Source organism: Numenius arquata, chromosome Z (genome assembly GCF_964106895.1).
Source record: "Numenius arquata chromosome Z, bNumArq3.hap1.1, whole genome shotgun sequence".
NCBI classification, from domain to species: domain Eukaryota; kingdom Metazoa; phylum Chordata; class Aves; order Charadriiformes; family Scolopacidae; genus Numenius; species Numenius arquata.
In genome coordinates, this window is record NC_133616.1 from 83,073,764 (window position 1) to 83,095,416 (window position 21,653).

Here is a 21,653-nt window from a genome sequence, read left to right on the forward strand (position 1 = left end):
ATTAAATGGTGGAGTATACTTTTAGCAGTGTAGCGGGGAAGGGGTGAGGGGGGGAGGGGATGGAGAGGCATCTATTTAATGTTAAGACTCCTGTTTTAGAATAATAAAAATGTTCTCTGCACATTTAATTCAAAGTAATCAATCTGAGGTGCAGCGCGTGAGCATCCAATAAAAGAAAATCAATGTGGTCTCTACAAGAGAAGACAAACAATGCCAGCTTTTACTAAAGGGATTATAGGTTAACATTTATTCAGTGTATTGTAATCTGATGTCAAGTGGTATAAAATCAAGCCAACAATCCATTACCACCCGTTATAGGCTAGGTGCTGATCTCATGCAAATTGACTTTTCATAGAACTTATTAAATCATTCCTGTGTTCTAGCTATGGAACATTTTTATACAGCTGCTGAACTTCAATAAATTCTATTTCATACTTGTACCGAGGAATATCAAAAAGACAAATATTTGTCATTTCAAAGCACAGTTTAAATTTTTCCATGGTTTCCTTGTGCTTCCCATCTTTAATTAATCAAATGGAATGTAGTTTGTCTTAGACTAGTAACAGGAAAAAAAAGAAAAGAGGATTAATTTGAGAAATAACATAAAGCAGTAGTTCTCCAACTCTCAAGTTTGGTCCTGCAATCCTCCCTTGAGTGTTAATCATTTTTAAGTATTAAGTAGAATAAATTGGGAAAAAAAAAAAAAAAAGAGAGAAGTGGTTTTCAAAGGATGCCTATGTTGTTTAGAGGTAATCACAATAATCTGTAACAAAATGCTTTGCAGGGAAGAAGGATCCCATGCAAATGTCAGCTCTCCAAAGAAATCTTTGACAATGAAAGGCCCAATCCTGTTCCCGAGCAAAATCAATAGGAATTTGCCACTGATGTTGGTCAGGGTGAAACAGGCCCCTTTAATAAGCCACAGTAAAAGGAGCAAAGCCTTCTCAAGTGATATATCGTAAAAAAAGGATTTGTATCCATTACATGTATTTTCCAGGTGTTAATTCATAGGAATATAGGGGGGTTGGGATGTGGCTTAACACCCCAAATTGTCCTGTTAGTTGCTGGCTGTAGTAGTAGCCACTTACTCGTATCAGCTGGGATGAGGACAAGCACAGAGCTCTTTTCAAGTCCCAGAAAAAGTCAGTTATCTCTAGTTTAACATGATATAAAATAGCCATAGGAGTTGTCAAAGTTAACGTTATTTTTGCAACAGCCTGGTTCCTTGTTAGGGCCGGGTCACTTTTATGTGTGCGGAAAAACATTACCACATGTTTGAAAATATTGCTGATATTCTGCAGATTGTATTGGGCTGCAGCTCTCTGCTACTTCAAAACACTTCAGAGTAAGACAGAGGTAGGAAGGGAAATTGGACATGACACTATTTTTATTATAAAAGCTAAGTTTTGTTTTGCCACCCTTGACACAACAGAACATTTTAGGCAGGAAGTGGTCTTTTTCTTTCTTTTTTTTCTTTCTCATTTTTTTTTTTTTTATACATAACCTTGCAGTTCTAAAAGGAAATCGAAACTCTGAAGTTCTAAATGTCACAGTGTCACTCATCCAGCATGCCAAATAGTCAAGGCAGTGCAAACTTTGATTATTTGAGTAATGGAAGATAAGAGAGAAAAATGATTCTGTGGATTTGGCAAAGAGAGAAAATTAAAGCAGTATTACTCCTTTCCTTTGCTCTGCTAATTATTGGATTGGTTTGCAAGCTGACGAACAAACTTCTGCCTTTGTTTCCCCTCTCTAAAACAGGAAAAGTTTGTTTTGCAACTTTCTTTCAGCTTTCACAGAATCACAGAATCACACGGGGTGGGAAGGGACCTCTGGAGATCATCCAGTCCAACCCCCCTGCCAGAGCAGGTCCACCCAGAGCAGGTTGCACAGGAACAACCTTTCAGCAGGGGCAAACATGGATGACTACCACAGGGAAAAGCCCGTGCTTAGGGATTGATCCTAAAAGGCTGCTTGAGACTCAAAACTCATCTCTGCATTGGGAAGAACAAAAATTTCTTCTAGAAACCTTTTTTTCCAGGCAAATTTTAGTCTCAAATAGGCAGGGAAAGCCCGTTAGGATTTCCTCCTAGCCTTTTCCCACCAAGGTGGACCAAATCAAAGCCCTGAACACTGTCCCTTGCCCGGCTATGTTTTGACTTTGACTTCTCAAGCCACTCTGCTGTTTTCCTTTGCTGTCCTCATTTTCTGCAGGCAACACTTTGCTTTCCCTGCTGTATCTGCCTGTCTCGAGGGCATTTTCTGTCACATCCAAAACAACCACCGCCCAGGAGAAAGATGTCCTGCAGAATTGATAACTCACCGCCTTCCACATGCATTTTCACGGTGTCACCGGCTTTGCCGTGGAAGCTGCCCAGAACTTAAAAGGCTGGTGATTAGAATTTAAAATTAAAATGGCAGAATGAAGTAGATAGTTTATATCATCCACACACGCCAACGAACTGAGGTTCTTCTGCTTTTTGCCTTTCTGAAACATGATGCAGGAGATCCAAACTGTATGAAAAAAAGTATGAAAACAAGGAGGTGGTCAAGACACAAGAAGCTAATTTTAGGATAAAAGGCCCTCCAGTTGGAAAATGCTGTATTTTACAGTTTCTGAATGCCTTATGCAAGGCTTTCAACAAAAAGGGGGGAAAGTCTGGCTTGGAGAAGAAGGACATCCTAGATCCCATGGCTCTGAAAAGCATCCTGCTCTTGCATTTTTGAGCTGAGTGGGCCACCAAAGGTCTGTGGTGGGGTTCTGTATAACTGCAACTGACAGAGGGGGTTTAGGTAGATGCACCCAGTTAAAGGTGATTGAATACCAAGGGCCGAGCAGTGCTTACTGCCCCTGCTGTCGTGAGACTTCCATTCATTATTGTAACGGAACGAAAACGACGCAGCGGCTGCAGAGGACATGGTTGTAGTATCGATTGGGCTCCTCAAAAGTCTTCTCTTAGGATGCAGAGTGCAGTCAAACATGCACAAACATCATTCAGCTCCCCTGATTCTGTCATGTGCTCCCTCTACCTCGAACTAAAGCAGCCCCAAGACACAGGAAAATGCCTCTTTAGTTGAAGGCAGACAGGGCTCTAAGCCTGACTCGAGGGGGTTATGCAGATGTGGTGACCTTTCTTTCCAGAGACCAGATTTTACACTCAAATTGCCATTAAAGCCCAGCGTTCCCTCGAGGCCCGCAGTCAACTTGTGTGTTTTCTCCATTAGGGTTAAAAGTCAGCGTGGCACCGTGCCCACACTGCATACTAAACGGAGCGTAGCATTAATAAATGGCAGACCGACCCTCCGTCCGAGGGAAATTGCATCTTTTTCTTTTTCTTTTTCTTTTTCTTTTTCTTTTTCTTTTTCTTTTTCTTTTTCTTTTTCTTTTTCTTTTTCTTTTTCTTTTTCTTTTTCTTTTTCTTTTTCTTTTTCTTTTTCTTTTTCTTTTTCTTTTTCTTCTTCTTTTTCTTCTTCTTTTTCTTTTTCTTTTTCTTTTTCTTTTTCTTTTTCTTTTTCTTTTTCTTTTTCTTTTTCTTTTTCTTTCCCTTTTTCTTTTTCTTTCCCTTTTTCTTTCCCTTTTTCTTTCCCTTTTTCTTTCCCTTTTTCTTTCTTTCTCTTTTTCTTTTTCTTTTTCTTTTTCTTTTTCTTTTTCTTTCTCTTTTTTTTTCTTTTTCTTTTTCTTTTTCTTTTTCTTTTTCTTTTTCTTTTTCTTTTTCTTTTTCTTTTTCTTTTTCTTTTTCTTTTTCTTTTTCTTTTTCTTTTTCTTTTTCTTTTTCTTTTTCTTTCTTTTTCTTTTTCTTTTCCTTTTCCTTTTTCTTTTTCTTTTTCTTTTTCTTTTTCTTTTTCTTTTTCTTTTTCTTTTTCTTTTTCTTTTTCTTTTTCTTTTTCTTTTTCTTTTTCTTTTCCTTTTCCTTTTTCTTTTTCTTTTTCTTTTTCTTTTTCTTTTTCTTTTTCTTTTTCTTTTTCTTTCTTTTTCTTTTTCTTTTTCTTTTTCTTTTTCTTTTTCTTTTTCTTTTTCTTTTTCTTTTTCTTTTTCTTTTTCTTTTTCTTTTCTTTCCCTTTTTCTTTCTTTCTCTTTTTCTTTCTCTTTTTTTTTTTAATAATTTTGTAATAGAGTCTATTTGCTATGGTGATAAATGCAATATCTACCCGGGCTAGTGAGAGATCCCTCGCCTCAATCAGCCAATAGAGAGGAAATGTTGCGCTTTTCTCACTTTCTAAATTAACTATAAAACCCAGTGCTGACAAAAGCAGCCTCCACCCGCACCCAGCGCCAGCAAACCCCCTTTCGAAGTGCTGAGTTGGAAGCGGAGAGTGTTACCTCTTCCTTTAGGGTAGGCTAAACAGAACATTTCCACGATCAACTTGCACGTTTGGCTGGATGCCAGCCAGCCAGCTTGGTCCACCACACGCAGCCCCTCTGTGGTCCTCCCACGTGGACTACTTGGAGGACCTGGGCCAGAATAAGGGCTTTGTGCACATATTACAGAGGGGTCTGTAGACAATGGAGATAAAATTCCATTCCTATTAAAGCTTAGAAGGAGTTGTGCTATCAACTTAAATGCAAAAGTGATTTAATTGGGGATTTTTTCCATTATGGACCTTCTAGTCATTCCGCCCTCAGCACTGTGGGCAACGCATGCCTGCAAACACACAAGTTCCAAATTTCACCTCTGAGAGCAACCTGCCAGCAGACAGTGTAGAAAATACAATGGCTTTGAGGAGAGAGAATGTTTCCAAAATTCTCCCCCCTTGCAAAACAAGACCAGTGCCGTCTTCCTAGGCTCCCGGATGGCTCTCGTGCGTTGTGTGGAGCCAGTGTGGCAAAAATGAGCTTCCTACAACAGGCATGTGTGAGAGCTCTGCCTTGCTCCACGAGGGGTAAACATCCATCAGTCTTTAACAGGAACAGACAATTTGGTCTGTTTCAAAAGCAGCATCTTTGGAAAGTAAAGAAAGGAAACGTTGCACACTTCAGGGAATTAAACTTGAACGTTATGTTTCCCTATGTAAAACTATATTCCTACAGCTGCAAGTGGTAATGACCAAATATTTTTTTCCTCAAAAATTAGTTGAAGAAGACCTAAAAAAGTTTTCTCTAAAACAGAAAGAACGTATTATTAACTATGAAGGCCTAATGACATATCAGACAAAAGCTGCACCCCTGCAGCTCAGTGGGCATTTCTGAAAACTCATATGATGAGACATATTTCTTGACAGAGGTTTTGGACAGAACATTTAATCAAGATGTTGAAAGAAATTAGATGTCTTTGCCCATAAGTTAAGCATGTTTAGAAACTACTCAGAAATCAATTCCTAGTGCCAAAGCAAATTTGCTGTATAGGTAGTATAGGAAATTGGAAATACGTCTGCCAGCAGCAGGTGATCCACAGTGGTTTATCTTTAAAAAATAGTATCATTTTTAAAGGAAGGCAACAATTTTCAGTTGATTAGAGGAATCTTTTCTCTCTGCTGTCTCCAAATTATTACCTTTTTCTTCAGTTATTTAGAGAGTCAGAAGACAATTCCTAATTATTAAGGCATCCATTTTAACATTAAATACAAGAAATACACAGAGACCCAATCCAGCTCAGCGGCAACAACAATCTGTAGCTTGTGTCGCGCGTCTTTCATATGATTACTGAGCACCACATTAAACACCAGTTTTACATGAAAAATAGCTGCCTTAAATGCCACCATGGCTGTTGGTTAACAGAATTGGGTGGGCAAGGACTTCAATGGGAAACTGTACCTGTGAAGGAAATATCCTGTATGTACTCACAGCTGGAAGTTGAGTTAATTAAAGTATGAGTGATATCTACTCTAACCCCCTCATAAGCCTGTATTACAAGCTGCTATTTGATATAAGGCTGCTTGATCTTGTCTCAAAGCTAAAAGAATCTCCATTTTAATATTTCTTGCAACACTTGAAATGTTTGGGTCTCAAGGAAGGTGCTCAGTTAAAAAGAAATTCAATGTCAGACATGTGCTTTTTTTGCTGCATTTCTCCCAAAATACCTACCATGGGACAAGGCAGAAAAAAATAGCAGAATTCCAATTATATTTTAATCAACATAATTCCAGGATGGATCTGGTTATTAGACAGGACTGAAAAGACAGTAGCTTTCTTGGAAATGACACTAACATAGTCCATAAATAATTTCATTATATCTGTGCTGAATAAACAGTCTTTCCTTTATAATGAGGTAGAAAAGCGTTTCAGATGTAAGTTACCAGATTTTTTGAATTTGGTCATCCTCTTTCTCCAAGAGGCTTTGTACAATGCGGACTGCCTCCTTCATCAAGCAAAACCCAATATACATTGCATTTTGCAAGCTGTTGAGAAAAATGAACATTTTCAGTATGTGTCACCATATTTGCAATCCTACTCTGAATTGCCGATGAAGTGATAGCCTCTGAAAAAAACATCTTCCGATCAGCCAGAGCAGGAGAAGTCTTTTCCCCAGACGCACATGTGCAGAGATCTTTTGTCCTTTCCCTGCTGACCCTTCATCCTGCTGTCTTCAAGTCCTGCACAACTACATGAGAAGCTGCTTTAGTAATTCTGGAAGGTATTTTCTCCCTTTTTGTTTATTATATACCTCAGTGATCTCTTACTCCAGTTGCTCTTCAAGCCATTGCCATGACATTTCAGTTCAACTTCATTTACTTATCACAAAAGGATCTCGGTGGAATTTTCTGGCAAGTAAGAACTATTAATAATGGATTTCCTGTCATGTTAAAAAGTCAGTAGGCTATGACTTAATACTGAAATGGAATGTCAAATTTTATGTTGACTTTCTTGTGTCCATCTGTTTGTTTCAGAAGCTTAAGATTTTCAGCTGTACTGGTAGTTTTTTTTAAAAAGGAAGGTTCACTTAGTTTGCAAGAGAAACTCCAAACTTTAAAAAACTGAAGGTTTTGCTTGCTATTTATCGCCCTGAAAATAAAACTTAGAATAAGGGACCCAGAGTCTTTTTTGGAAAATAAGTATTTCTTAACTTAATGTGGTTTTGAAAAAGTATTTCTCTGATAAATAGTAGAATAGATTAAAGAACCTATTTTGGACTATTCGGCAGGTAATATAGGTATTTATTTGACCATTCTTTTATAATGCATTGCATTTATCAGGCCAGGCACCTCTGAAGGTGTCATCCTGGTCTATCAGACTGAGACAGAGGGACATGAACCAAGGCCTATCCAGATGCAGGAAGGTGTCCACATTTCAGTAGCCACATCCTTTGACTTGATGTGAACCTTCAGGTAAATAGCCAAATTTGCCAGAGTATCCTGTAGTTCCAGCAAAAAACAGAATTTTTACTGAAATTTTGTGGCCAAACACTGGATGAAATCAGCTGGACGGGTAGAAGATAATGGTACATTGTCCTCACCAATTTGTGGAGGCAAAGGCTTGTTTGCCTGCAGGATACACAGGTTCTCATAGACACATTCTTTCTAAATTAAAACTGAAGCTCAGCTTTAAAAAAACAGAAATATTTCTCCAGAGTTGGTAAACAACAGAATAAAAGAGAACAAAACACAACTGGGTGCTACAGATGAGATTTCAGCCCCGAATGTAGTTGCAGCAACCGCAAATCAGTCTTCCCTCCTTGGAGGGCTGTTTCATGAGCTTAAGGAGAGACAGGTAGAAAGAATAACACCCCTGCTCCTTCTGTCATCACCCAGATGTGGCAGATGCCACCCCAGAGATGCTTTGGCAGAAGCATCCACCTGATCCCTGCGAAACAGAACCACCGTTCCCAGCTCCCTTCTTCCCCCCAGTCCCACTTCAGCAGGATTTCCATGAGATCCTGTGGGTTCCTGGGCTGCTCCTGCAATTCACTGAGTAAAAAAGCAGAATTATAACATGAGAACAGAATCATCTCGAGATGATGGAAACACTTTATTTTAATTAATAGGATTAAGTACTTCGCAGTTTCTCGTCTTGAGTGTTAAAACCTAGCATGTAAATTTCTTTTTAGTTTCATATTGATACACCCTTTGATAATGAATATTGTTATATCCATATAAAAAGCTATATTAAAAATTACTACAAAGATGTCCCAATGATCTTAGCACACTTAATTGTCAACAATCTTAAAATAAAAATGAAAGAGGGTACCGGAAGGATATGCATCTTAACGAAGCAGAAAGATCACCTTCTGCTGTATAACAAGGTGGTATTTTTTATTTGTTGGATTGTAAACGGTACAAAAGCTTCCTTCTTTATCTTGTGTTAACATGAAAACAGCCAGCCTGATTTTAATGCATTAATATTGTAAAATAAACACAAGGCATATTGTGCCAGGCTTTCAGAATGTACCGTTAGAGCTGCATTAAAAGCTTGTGAGGATGAGGGGCTTCTGTGTTGCAGAAGTACTAGTCCACCCTAAATATATCATTATAACCCATAGAGGTAGCATCAAAGAAAAGACAAAAAATGCAAATGACAGAGAGTTCTGTGTGCTTGCTAACTTTTTAACCCCATCAGGTATCCAGAGATGAAGAGGAAGAGCTAAACAACACTTTGGAGTAGTATTTAATTAAGGATTTGTAAGCAGTAAAATGTGTCCCTGCAGATGAAACAACAACCTTTAACACCTGGCACCTGAGAAGGGCTCAGAAAATAGCGTTGACATGGCTTGTACCTGGAGCACATTATGTCTGTTCCTGCCGTGTGGCTTTTTAGGACTAGTGGGTTGATTTTGGCAACCTTAAATCCATAAGAAATACTGGTTTTATTATACCTTTTACAAACATTAGACTTCAGCTATCAGAGCTTTGAAAGCTTATTTATAACGGCCCCACCTACAGCCACTAACCCTCCTTCCTTACCTAGGACATAATTAAACTTCTCCAGATCCCCATTAACCTGTTCCTTTGATCTCCGTGGTGATGATATGCAAAGCCATCCTATAAGGCCTCATCTCTTGCTATTGGTTAGGATTTTTGATAACTGTATGCAGAGTTCTGAGGAAGTAAAATCTATTGAAGATTTTCTCGAGCTATGGACAAATCCAGCTCAAAAGACCAATTTAAAAAAATCCACGTCTCGAGTGAAGTGTCTTCATTAGGGTCTAAGGCCTAAAAGAAAATACCAGTCCAGGGAAATGTTGAAGGTCTGTGGCTGACCTTTCTTTGGTTTTAATCACTGAAACTCCCGACAGCTTAATAAGTTGAAGGTGCTGGATCACAGTCTAACTTAATAAGGCCCACAGCAGAGCCTTGGCCACCTTTGATTGCTCCCATAAGTCTTAGCACATCTGGTACTCTGTCCTTGGGTGAGAAATGTTTTCCATAACTTTCCTCATGTTCACTACCCTGCATATAAATTGTTTTTATTAAACCAAGAATGATACAGCGCTGTATATTTGTGTGAGCTTTTGCAGTTTTCAGCCATCATCCTACTGAGAGAGATGATTGTTTTCTCTGAAATAGAATTAAACACGGTTTATCACAAGAATCTCCTTAGCTTTTTTCCCCCCACCACTTGTTTTACTGAGAATCACATGGGTCAACCTAACCTTCAGCTCTGACACAAGATTAAAGAACTGGAGACTGCAACAAGTCGAGTAGGAATCATCTGCAATCTGCCCCATTTGTTCTTTTCCAAAAAATACAGTGCAGAAGGGCAAGCACAGATTTGGTCAGGGAGCTGGTTTTTGAGAAAACAGAAAGCCAAACCCCATGCTAACTTAACTGTGAAAGGTGTTTGGGTTTTTTTTTTTTTTCCTATGTGTAGCTTATCTATCTATAATGTAAGATAATATAACGTGTACTTATACACAGAAAGTGTGGCAAGAATGAGAAAAATATCACCATTTTATATTGACTCTGCCTACAAGAATTTGACTGTACTATACACACGTGTATACACACACATATAGGGGAATAATGATGTTCACAAAAAATCAGAAAATGCTTTGCCTAAATCCATTGTTCCTGCCAGATCTAATCTTATACAATCTTTCAATGTTTTATGTTTGCCTATTTGGGTTTTTTTCTGCTTTATTCAGACCCTTTTCTGTTCACTGCACTAGGTTATCTGAGCAACTTCAGTCAGTGCTGAAATAAACAACCTGAGCGGTGCCGGTGATCTGTTTTGTCTCCCATCCTCCTCCTGGAAATAAGTGTACAAAAGTAAGTTTTGCTTTTCATAGGGTTTGGGCTGCTTATTCTTTAATACTCAATGTAGTACTTGTCTTGGAAAATCAAGGTTGAGATGCATCTTGCCCTGTAAGCCTAGGCTGGTGAAGTTTGCAAAGGTCCTTGGACTCATTTTGTAGGATTTGGTTCCACAGTTTTGTACCAGCCCTTGAGAAAGTTTTCTTTGGTGCACAGGTGAACCTTAACAGTTAGATTTTCAGATTTATATACACATAAACCAAAAATATATTCATTTGAAGGGATAGCAGATTAGTAAAGGCACATAATTGTTCACTTCTCTTTTTCATTCTTTGCTGCAATACTATGTCTCAAAACTGGATTACTAGCAGTTAAGGAAATGTGCAGTTCTAACCAGGGAAATGTAGGCAGGATTGGTGGAAAATACCTCTTTAGAAAATGAATACCTCTGAATTAAGGCTCCTGAATTCCAAATCCAGGTATGTGGGGTTCATAGTGCTTTCGGTAAGGCAGAACTGGTTAAATAATGATGGTTAGTCTTTCCTTACATTTTTCAACTATTGTCAGAAAAATATATTTTACAAATGATAATGTATTCACAAACACTTGATCTAAAAACAGGGGAATATAAAATTCAAAGGATCTGCTTTACTTGTAACTGTTTTTAATTGATTATATTGTTGCCTGGGTGCTGTTTTAAGATAATCCCTTCATGCATATTGAAGGGACGAACGGAAGTGACTTCTCACTAAATTTTGCTACATGCCCTCAAAACCCTAAACTGTCATTAAATATGGGTTTATGTGAGTAGCCACATGCTTCTAAAAGAGGACTTCTCACTCACTATCAACATCCCCATAAGATGAAGACGCAGGGGTAATAATGGCAGAAGTTCTGTGACCATACTGGGTCTGACCAATGGTCATAGCCCATTTAGGAGTGGCCAGGGGAGAGAAAGAAGAAAGTAAATGTGTTAGTTCCCTTAGTACCCTCCCTGCTTTCACTTACTTTCAACTCAGAGACTTCCTGAGTTGGAAGGGATTTTTATGCAAATGCTATGTAAATGCTACATAATCCTCAATAGATTCCTCCTCTATGAAATTGCTCAGATTCGCTTGAGCCCACCTAAACTTGCAGCTTCCCCAACGTTCTCTGGCAAGAAGAGGCCTTTTTCCAGCCATAACTTCTTTTCTTTGCTCTGACTTTTGCTTCTTTGATGCTACTATTTCCTTGTTAGAAGAGCTGGTGAATAGTTGGTCTGTATTCACCCTCTCTATGCCACTCATGGCCTGGAGAACTCTACCTAATCTCTCCTACCTCATGTCCTCTCTTTTCCAGACTTCTACTTAGTCATACTTCATATGGAAGCTGTTTTGAACTATTGATCATCCATTCGCCCTTTATAAGCAGCTTTTGCAATTCCATTACATATTTTGGAGAGAAAGAGACCAGAACTGCAAACAGCATTCAAGAGGTGAGTGAGCACAATGATGGTATCTGACATTTTAATCCTTTTCCTAGCATTTGCCTTGCTTGTCTGGTTGCCACCAAGCCCTGAGCTCTCATTTCCATTGAAATCTCGGCAATGCTTCTCAAAGATATCGTTCCTATATGGCAAACTTGATGGCAGAACCCATCAGTTCGTAAGTAAAACCGGGATTTATTTTTCATGCGCATCACGAAATTTTTTTCCATTCAGTTTCATATACCATTTCACTGCTCAGTCACATGATCTTACAAGGTTCTTCTGGAGTCACTCGGTCAACTGTCATCCCTACTGCACTGGATAATTTCAAATCATTATTTATTTACATGACATCAACATTTCCCCTGTGCAACAGTAATTAGGTGCATATGTTTTTGCATCATCATAGAAACACAGAAACTTTCAGGTTTCAGGGACCTTAAAGATCATACAATGCCAGCAGCTCTCTCAACACCCTTAAACATGTACCATCTGGTCCCACGGACCTTTATGGGCTGAGATTCTTAGGAAATCCCTGACTCAGGCATCTGAACACTTCTGCTAATGCCTCTTCCCCTCTTCTTGAACCCTCTCTCCAGACGCAAAGGGCGGGGAGGTAAATAGCAAGGCATAGAAGGCGCTGAGTACCTCAGCCTTGTCTATGTTGGCTGTCATTAAATTACTTACCCTATTCAGCAACCTGTGTCTGTAGAGGCTTTTCTTCTTGCCCTGGACATCCCTTGTTAGTTTCAAGCCTAGCTAAGCATTGGTTTTCCCCTGTTTCCACCTCTTTTATATATCCTCTTTGTATTGGAGTTCAGCTGTAGGTTCCCTGTTTAGCCAAGACAGTCTCCTCATAAATCTACTCATTTTTCTGAGTATTGGGATACATCATTTTTCTGTTTGGAGGAGGTTGACCTGCCAGCCCTCCTGAGCTCCTTTACCCTTCAGAGGTGCCCATCACAGGAGCCCAACCACCAGTTCTCTAAGCAAGCTGAAGCCTGGGCTTTCCTTCTTTCCGTTATCAATCCCCTTGGGATCGTGAACCCTGCTGTAACATGGTCGTTACAACCAAAGCTGCCATTGATTAGCAAATCCCCAACCGGACCTTCCTTGCTTGTGAACAGCAGATCCAGGCAGTAACACCCCTGGTGGGTCCAATGTAACATCTGCATGAAGATGTTATCCTAGATAACACCTGCATGGCATGGTGTTGCTTTTTCAGTAGATGGTTGTCTCAGATTTGGGAAATTCTGCAGGGCTTCACAGGCTCAGCACGCATTTCTCTCCCAGCGTTGAGCCGCTGTAAAGCTTTTTCCAAAATTTAGACAGTTTTGTGTGTTGAACCGTAGTGTGGCAGCTCACTGAGGCTGACTGGGACATCTTCTGCCCCATCAGGAGACACGTGGCCTCCTGCCCCTTCTGGAAGAGCCCTTCCCTCTATTATGTCCCTCTTGCAGAGCTTCTGAAGAGGTCCTTTAATGACCCCTTTACACCTACCATCTGCAATGCGTCAACTAGCAAGATTCTACAAATGCTGCTTTGGGTCCCTCTAGCTCCGAAAGGACCCTCTAGCTCGTGGCAGAATGAGGCCAAAGCAAGACGAAGGGTCTCACGTGGCAACTCTCCTCTGCTGAGAACAAGTTTTTGATACCCATTCCGGTTTGCTCTTAACTCAACTATCACCCAACTGAAGTGGTTAACTGGTCGGCCCAAGGTCAACCAGCTCTACTCCTTACTCATTTTCAAAGGGGAACCTCTTTCTCTCATTGAACGTTGCAATCTTTTCTTTTTATAACACGCTGCATTTAGGGGTAAGGATAACAGGCAGTTTTCATCAGGCTCTGGGAAAAGTATTCCACTAGTTTCAAGGTTTCAAAGATCTTTTTGCTGGGTCCAGGCATCAGACAATTACAGGTACACCCTGCTTCAGCTGACACAGCAGCTCTTGCAAGAAAAAAAAAAAAAAATCACTGCCTTTTGTGTTATTGGACATTATGCTGCCAGATATAAACCTTCTATGAGAGCTTTTTCTCAGCAGTTCAGTGTTACTAATAACCTCAATGTTATCATTTCCAATGCAGGTTTTATATTTTCCTATCCTACCAAAAATGAGCAAGGTGAAAACCCAATGGATACAATTCCTGATCATTTATTTTATAATCGTTACCTTACAGAGCAATTATTCTTAGAATTTTTTGACTGATTTTCTTTTCTGTTCTTTTTATTGATGCTTGTCACCATTATAAAATTCACAGCTCCTCCAGACTGGAGTTTCTGAATTCTATGATAAAGATAAGAACATTTTAAAAAAAAAATTAAAATTACTTTAGAGTTAATTTAACTAAATATTTCCTGAGGGTTCTATGAGTGAAGCCTGTGTAATTCAGCAGCAGACTTTAAAGGGATATATGTGAAATAGTGTTATTTGTAATCAAGCAAAGGACTAGGGCTGGCTCCCGGCCACATGCTTTGCCTCATGTTCGTTGGACAGTCATTTAGTTTCTTTGGTCCGATTTATCCCAGCCTAACTTCAGGGATATAACAGAGGCATCTAATTAAGATTGTAATTGCTTTAGGTTCTCTTGCTCGTCAGTGGAGAGAGAGGGACCTCTGAGAGGCAATTCAGATTTAAAATATAGGTTTATTTGCCCTTTGATGTGCCTGTCTTTCTCCAGTGACTAGCTGGGAAGATGAGGACAACTGAAATTCTAATTAAGTGCCTCTGTTACCTACCTAAAATTAGCTAAGATGAATCTGGATTTCTGTGCCTTAATTTCCTTTTGTAAAATAAAATTAAATTTTACCTCTCCTTCTGTGTGTATATGTAGCACCAGGCATCGCTATTATATGAATTTTAGTGATCATTGCAATGGCAATTAGTATTAACAGCAGATTTACCTAACACAAAGTTATCTTTCCTCAAAAAAGCTGAGTCACTAAGATTTGATAAAGCTGTAATGATTTTTATTTTTTTTTTTTTTAACATGTTGTGGATTGTACCTTGTCAGGAAGCAAACCTGTCCAAGGATTTGAGGAAAGCTGCCCCTGTGAAGTTCCCTTAGAAATACCCAAAAACAGGTGACTCGCTGCTGAGTTTTGAAGAACCTTGAAGATTGTATTAAACGCTTACCTACTCCAACCCCTTCCCTTACAATGCCTACCCAGACCACAAAACCCTCCCCACATAAAAAATGATGATTTTTTTCACAATTAAAATGCTGCTGCTGTTGCTCAGAGCCACAATGCCACCACCCATGGCCAACCACAATGGCGCTGCTGCCCTGTGACTACGGCCGGCCACCCGTCCCGTGCTTTGCCTGACCCTCTTACAAGGGTGGTCTTACCAGGAACGCTTGTGGTGGCACGGAAATAGGGACGCAGATGAGCAAGGGAGGGCTCAAGATAATTCCTCCTACATCCTGCACTACTTAGCTCCACTAAAACTCTCCCTCTTCTCTCTCCTTTTGCTCTCTATTAGCAGCTGCCAGATTAATACTTTTTTTTTAAGTCAGGGGAGTTAGGCTGGAGGATCTCCCCCATGCAGCTGCAGATATGAGACAGGTTTTAGCGGCTGAAGTACAAAGGAGGGGAAAAAGCTGTTTAACAAAAATATCACCTGGCTTGCTGCCATATGAGAACTTTTCCTTCTTTTGTTGGAGGGTTCAAGGCTCCCTTCCTTTTGTTCTTTTGGGTTTAATAAAACCTTTTTGTATCCCTTCCACTCCCTCTCCCCGGGGTGGTCTACGTGGCTGCTGATTGAGGTCAGCTGCAAGAGATGTAACGTCCCGAGCACAGTGCAGCAGCCTTAATCCCGATGTTAGATGGAGTTACAGCACTCGGGAGGCTGGAGACGTGATTGTTTTCCTGGTGGGGCTCACCTCCGCCAGCAGTTGTTCTGGTCACCCAGCGCAAGCCCACCTACCAAAGGCATTAGAGGAATGCTCCACACGTGCTTTCTGAGCAGAAACAGCTCTTGCTTGTGTAAAGGAGGATTGGGTGGGGAGGACATGTTGGTAGCCAGGGGTAGATCACCTGCCTCCTGCAAGGCTTGGGGTGGATCTTTGGTCTCCTGGACAGATGGAGGTTCCAGGGTCCAGAGACTTTCTGCAGTCCACAGGGTAGGAGTATTGCGGTGCATGGCCCAGAGGTACCTGAAGGGGACAAGAAAGGATATTACAGCTCTGAAGCAATAGATTTTTTATTATTTCTTCCCCCCTCCCCGCCCAAAGAAATAACTTTGTCCTTGAGCAGATGCATTGGCAGCCAGCTGCAGATAGAGCTCTCCTGCTTAACTCACAAAATGAGGGAGATGATCTACTTGCAAATATAATCAATCTAATCAACCATTATAGGCTGAGAGATTTGGGGGTGTCCAGCCTGGAGAAGAGAAGGCTCCAAGGAGACCTTATAGCAGCCTTCCACTGTCTGAAGAGTGCCTACAAGAAAGCTGGAGAGGGACTTTTTACAAGGGCATGTAGTGATAGGGTGAGGGGTAATGGTTTCAAACTGGAAAAGGGTAAATTTAGAACAGATATTAGGAAGAAATTTTTCACTCTGAGGGTGGTGAGAGCCTGGCCCAGGTTGCCCAGAGAAGCTGTGAATGCCCCATTCCTGGAAGTGTTCAAGGCCAGGTTGGAGGGGGCTTGGAGCAACCTGGTCTGGTGGGAGGTGTCCCTGCCCAGGGCAGGGGGTTGGAACTGGATGATCTTTAAGGTCCTTTCCAACCTGAACCATTCTGTGATTCTATGATTAACAAATCAGCTTTTCTCTCTTAATCAATAAGACCCAGATTAGGAAATAAAAAAAAAGACAAACATCTTTCTTTAAGGTTCTCAATTGGTCCTTGGGACCAGAAACACATTAATGTGTCTCAGCTTGGACTCAGGATCAGCACCCTGCTGGAGGCACATGTTTCAAGCAGTTTTTGGGCAGGGACTAGATGACAGATGGTTCCACAGCTCAGTTCATCTTCCTCTCAAATCCCTCCCTTAGTTAACAATGAGAAAGCCAAGCCGTGCAACCGTTTTAGTCTGATGAGAACTAAATATGGAGGTATGCGTCAGCTGCATAATAGTGACACCAAAGTCTGAGCACCCTGGGAATGCGTGATGATAAGTGGAAAATCAATATACTCCACACTGATCTCATCATATTCACAAAATTTGTAATATATAACAGAAAGGGGGGAAAAAATCATAGGTTGGGCAGTTTTGCAGATGTAACAAGGATTTACAGTGCTGGATCTCACGTGGGTCAATTATTTAGGCAGATCCCTGTGGTAGAACTGTTTATTTTCTTTCTTTCAGAGACAGGTAAGATGCAGGATTCAGAGAAGGGAAATTCAACCTCACACAACCTGACATCATCAGAGAGAACCAAAGAATTGGGCAGTTCAGTTGGGAAGAGACATCGCTGTGGTGTTTTTCATGGACTGCGGTTGGGTTTCACCAACTCCGTGTCCTAAATCTTGAACCGCGAAGTCATGAAACTGTTATGGGGTACTGGCGAGAGGAGGGGGAAGGAAGAGCACTTCCCCACCATAGGTCTCACTGTGGGAAGAGGAAGATGGAGTTTTGCTTTTTTTGGTTGCTCCACTGCAGACATATGACTTAGCAGACACCATTACTCTCATTTACCAACAGGTTTACAACATGCAGCTCACCAGAAACACTTTCTGCTCCCCTGCGTGGTGTTCACTCCAGCTAACTGTGGGGCTACCAAGATGCAGGAGAGCAAGGCTGCCCTCATGAAGTTCATCCATCTGGCAGGTGAATTGCCCCATTTCTCAGCTGCTTCCTGCTAAATTTTTCTTGAAGATATATTTCCCGTATGCAGCAGCTGCTTCCTTGTGCCCCTGTGAATATGTGGACAAGAATTTCCTGCTGCTGAGAAGCACCTTACAGTTTATTCCCAGCTCCTACCAAGGACTCATTAAAATTCCTCACTGCTAAGACGGGAAAGTTGTGAAATTCTTTCCAACTCGGAGCCACTGATTTAAAAGTTTGTTGTTTTTTTTTTGAAGCCAGGGATTTAATTGGAGTATTAACCTCAGAGCAGGACTAGTTCAGAGTTTTTTTTTTCCCTTGGCTTCAGTGTGCCAGGAAATCCAGCGTATGATAAATATACATGGCTCTGAGTTCATTGTAGCTCAGATTTTGATGTGTCTGCTGTTCAGCTGATAGAACAAATCCTGATATTTAATAAGCACTGCTGCTGATTTAACTTGGGGATGTTAAACATAGTTTGGGGGATTGTGAGTCCTATGATATTTCAGCAGTTAAACAACACAGATACTTGGATCAGTAGTAAATACTGTATATTTCTGGCAGGGATGGGAAGGGTCCAGTTTTGTGCTGTGTTCTTGATATTTTGAGTGCAACACCTGGGAATGTTGCAAAGGTGATGCAGCATTTATGGGTGCTAGACTGTGTGAAAAAGAAGGGGGGGTTGTGGGGAGAAAGCTTATGATGAAGTGTCCCCTCAAGAGAAAGCTCAGGATGAAATGTCCCCTCAAGAGTCTTTATTTCTTAATTACTGCTCTGTCTTGTTCCTGTCCCGACAGCTTCCCAACTGACTCAGCAAGCTCATTGACATGGCAAGCTCATGGCAAGAGGAAAAACTGACCTGCTCTCAAGTGAGAGGAATCCCAGCACTGAATTTATAAAAACCGTGGATACTTGCTATTTAGAGTGTCCCCTCATTCTCCAGTGGGCAAAGCCGGGTGAAGTGTGGACCTCAGCGACCAACATTTCCAGAGCTGTAGTCCCAGCTCTGAAAATTAGTCCTCCCCTGGCCTTTACACAAATTACTTTTCCTCTCCACCGTGGTTTTAATACTTTTTCAGAAGTGCTTGTTATACCTACTTGACATAGACACCAGCCTGGAAGCTTGAATATACTTTTCACATAGCATTTTTATTGTGTTTCTCCAGTAATCTGCTTCTCTACACAATTTTCCCAACTAATTAATTCTATGCAACGTTACTGAGAAACTTAAAGGAGAGGGGGATCGATACAAGACTGAATCTCCACACCATCTGTACACAAGCGTATTTGGGGTGGAGATGAGCATAGTGAAAGGATGTCACTGAGTTGTGTTATTTGCTATTGACGTATTGGTAGCACCTAAAAGCCTCAGTCAAATGTGGAGTCACCATTCAACTTGACACTATCTATAACAAAACAACCAAAAAACCCCATCAACAACACATCTCCAAAGATCTTTTAGTGTAAGTACACTTTGGAAAGCATTGCAATATAGATGTAGAATCACAGAATCATAGAATCATCTAGGTTGGAAGGAAGCTTTAAGATCATCTAGTCCAACCATCAACCTAACTGATAAAAAAAAAAAAAAAAAAAAAAAAAAGACATGAAAAAGAAAAAAAAAACACATTACTAAACTATGTGTCTAAGCTCTATGTCAACCCATCTTTTGAAAACCTCCAGGAATGGTGCCTCAACCACTTCCCTGGGCAGCCCATTCCAAGGCTTAATAACCCTTTCAGTGTAAAAATTTTTCCTCATATCCAATCTGAACCTCCCCTGAAACATTTTCTGTACAAAACTGTATATCCTAGGCTTATACCTATTTTCAGACAAAGGAACATCAGGGAGTTTAGCCGGTGAATCTGCATTAGTGTTTGTTCTGTCCCAAGCATTTACTAATCATAAAAAGAGATATCCTCTGTGCAGACTCCAGCAGTGGGATACAGCCAACCCCTTGTCAGGACCCTGCAGAAGAGTTTAGTCCACATGTGGCACAGTATGAGGAATGTCAGAAGACAATTTGAATACTGAGTTTGTTCTTGAGTAAGGAAAAATCGAAACCACTGTGTTGTATTTTCAAAGGAGCTCTTTGAAGCCCAGCTTTTTTAATCTTGTGGGGTTTTGAGTGCAAACATGTGGCATATTTATACTTGCCCATTCAGTCAAGTGTTTTGTAAGATAGATTTTTTTGGACTTTTCTACTGCTGGCATTGGATTTTGCTGCAGAGGCCCTGGTAATTCTGAAATAATTTTGCATCTGTTTCATAATAAATACTAATTAGCTATTTAATAGTAAATAAGTAAACAAAAAAATATAGTGTTTGGAGCTGTTTCGCAATTCACTTTAAGCAGGCTTCCTGTCAGATCCTGCTTCGGATGAAGGAACAGGCAGTGGTCATCTTCTACACAGACATCTGCAAAGCCCAGATATGTGGGTTTCGAGGGTGTCAATTGATATAATCTTTTATAACTCCTACAGGAAGACAATTCCTCTACTTCTTTGCTGTCCAGTACTGTCTTGCTCATTTCCCATTGAAAATTGTCTTTCAGGATTTTATTTCATTTTTACGTAATAAGATCATTCTGAACAACTCTATGTAGGGAACTTTAGATGAGAAAGATACCAGTCAACAAGCAGAGGGAGAGAAAACAGAAACCACAAAGACATATACACTCACCCTGACAGTGATGTTTAGAAGCTCCATCACTTTCAGTGAAGTGTCTCTCATCCTGAAGTTCTCATTTCTTCTTAGCAGTGTTTTTTTGTTGGTTTTTTTTTGGCCACCCATAATGAAACTGTTCTTCTTTCCCAAGGTATTCTTTCTGAATTTGTTCTTTAAGCAACCTTCCCTTGTTATCTGTAATCAAACATTTGAGTCTTCATCTGCATGTACTCCTGCAAGAGAATTTCTGTAGTAATTTATAGACGTAGACTATGAACAAAAATGGGGAAAGTTCTCCTCCATTAAATTATGAGCCAAGCAAGCACCTACAAAACAAACTACAATATACAGGATTTCTTGAGTCTTTTCTTCTGTGAGATCGACAACCTAGGCCTTCTTTAAAAATTACAGAATAGCAGAATGGTTGAGGGAGGAAGGGACCTCTGGAGGTCAACTGGTCCAACAACCCTGCTCAAGCAGGGATACCTAGAACCAGTTGCCCAGGACCGTATCCAGTCAGGCTCTGAATATCTCCAAGGACGGAGACTCCACAATTTCTCTGGGAAACTTGATCTAGGGTGTGACCCCCCCAACTCCACAGCATAAAAGCATTTTCTTGGTTTTGAATGGAAATTCATGTGCTTTAATTTGTTGGTGCATGGCCTCTTGTTCTGGGCTTCCTAAGTTTTTTGGAGAAGACTTATTTTACTGGAAACATTTATCATTTGTCTTTTTCCAAAATGAGAATACTTTGCAAATAATGGATACAAAACATTTAATTTTCTAGAGTTCTGTTAGCAAATATGTGCTATTGTTAAACAAAACAGAGGAAAAGTAAGTTTGGCCAATTAAATGTATGCCAGATCTGTCTGTCTTACCAGTATAATTCTCATGCTACTGTTCTTGTTGTTCACCCAAATAGATGGACAACATAAAAATGAGTTTTATCTTCTATCAATTTGTATGTTACATAGGAACCAAAGCCTAAACTGTTTGAAGGAAATCATAAATGGAGTTTACATAATTATCACAAGGGAAAATACTTCTCTAATAATATGTTGATAGTAGAATTAAACACGCTGCTGTCAAGTACAAACAAATCTCATCATTTATGTTTGAATTGTCACTTAAATATCTCATTATTTTGACATTCTTCTTGTGAATTTCAAGGGTACTCAGGTCATGGGGCCTGATTTTTCTCTTTTTATTGTCCTTAACATCTTAGTTTCTCTCTGATGTATAATGGGATTTGCTGGCAGAAAATGCACCTGTTCATATGGAAACTCTGTATGCCTTGTTCCAGTAGGACGTTCTGGAGCATGATGGAAAAGTAGAAACAGGAGATGATGAAAAAAGGGGGAAAGGGCAAAATAAGCAAGCAAGTTAGACGGTGGTAGAGTAAATGTGAATGTAATTGCAAAGGAAATTCAAAAATAATCAACTTTCAAAATTGAGGTTATAATGTTATCTTAGGCTTATGGTAGGATATAAATTAATTCCTACCTTCTTGTGATTTATGATGTCACTGTTAAACCCTTAAATAGCATTAAATCCATGCAATTCAAAGTTGCATAGCATTTTTTTCTGTATACTATGTGTAACAACTCCATAGATATTCCTCATTCCATG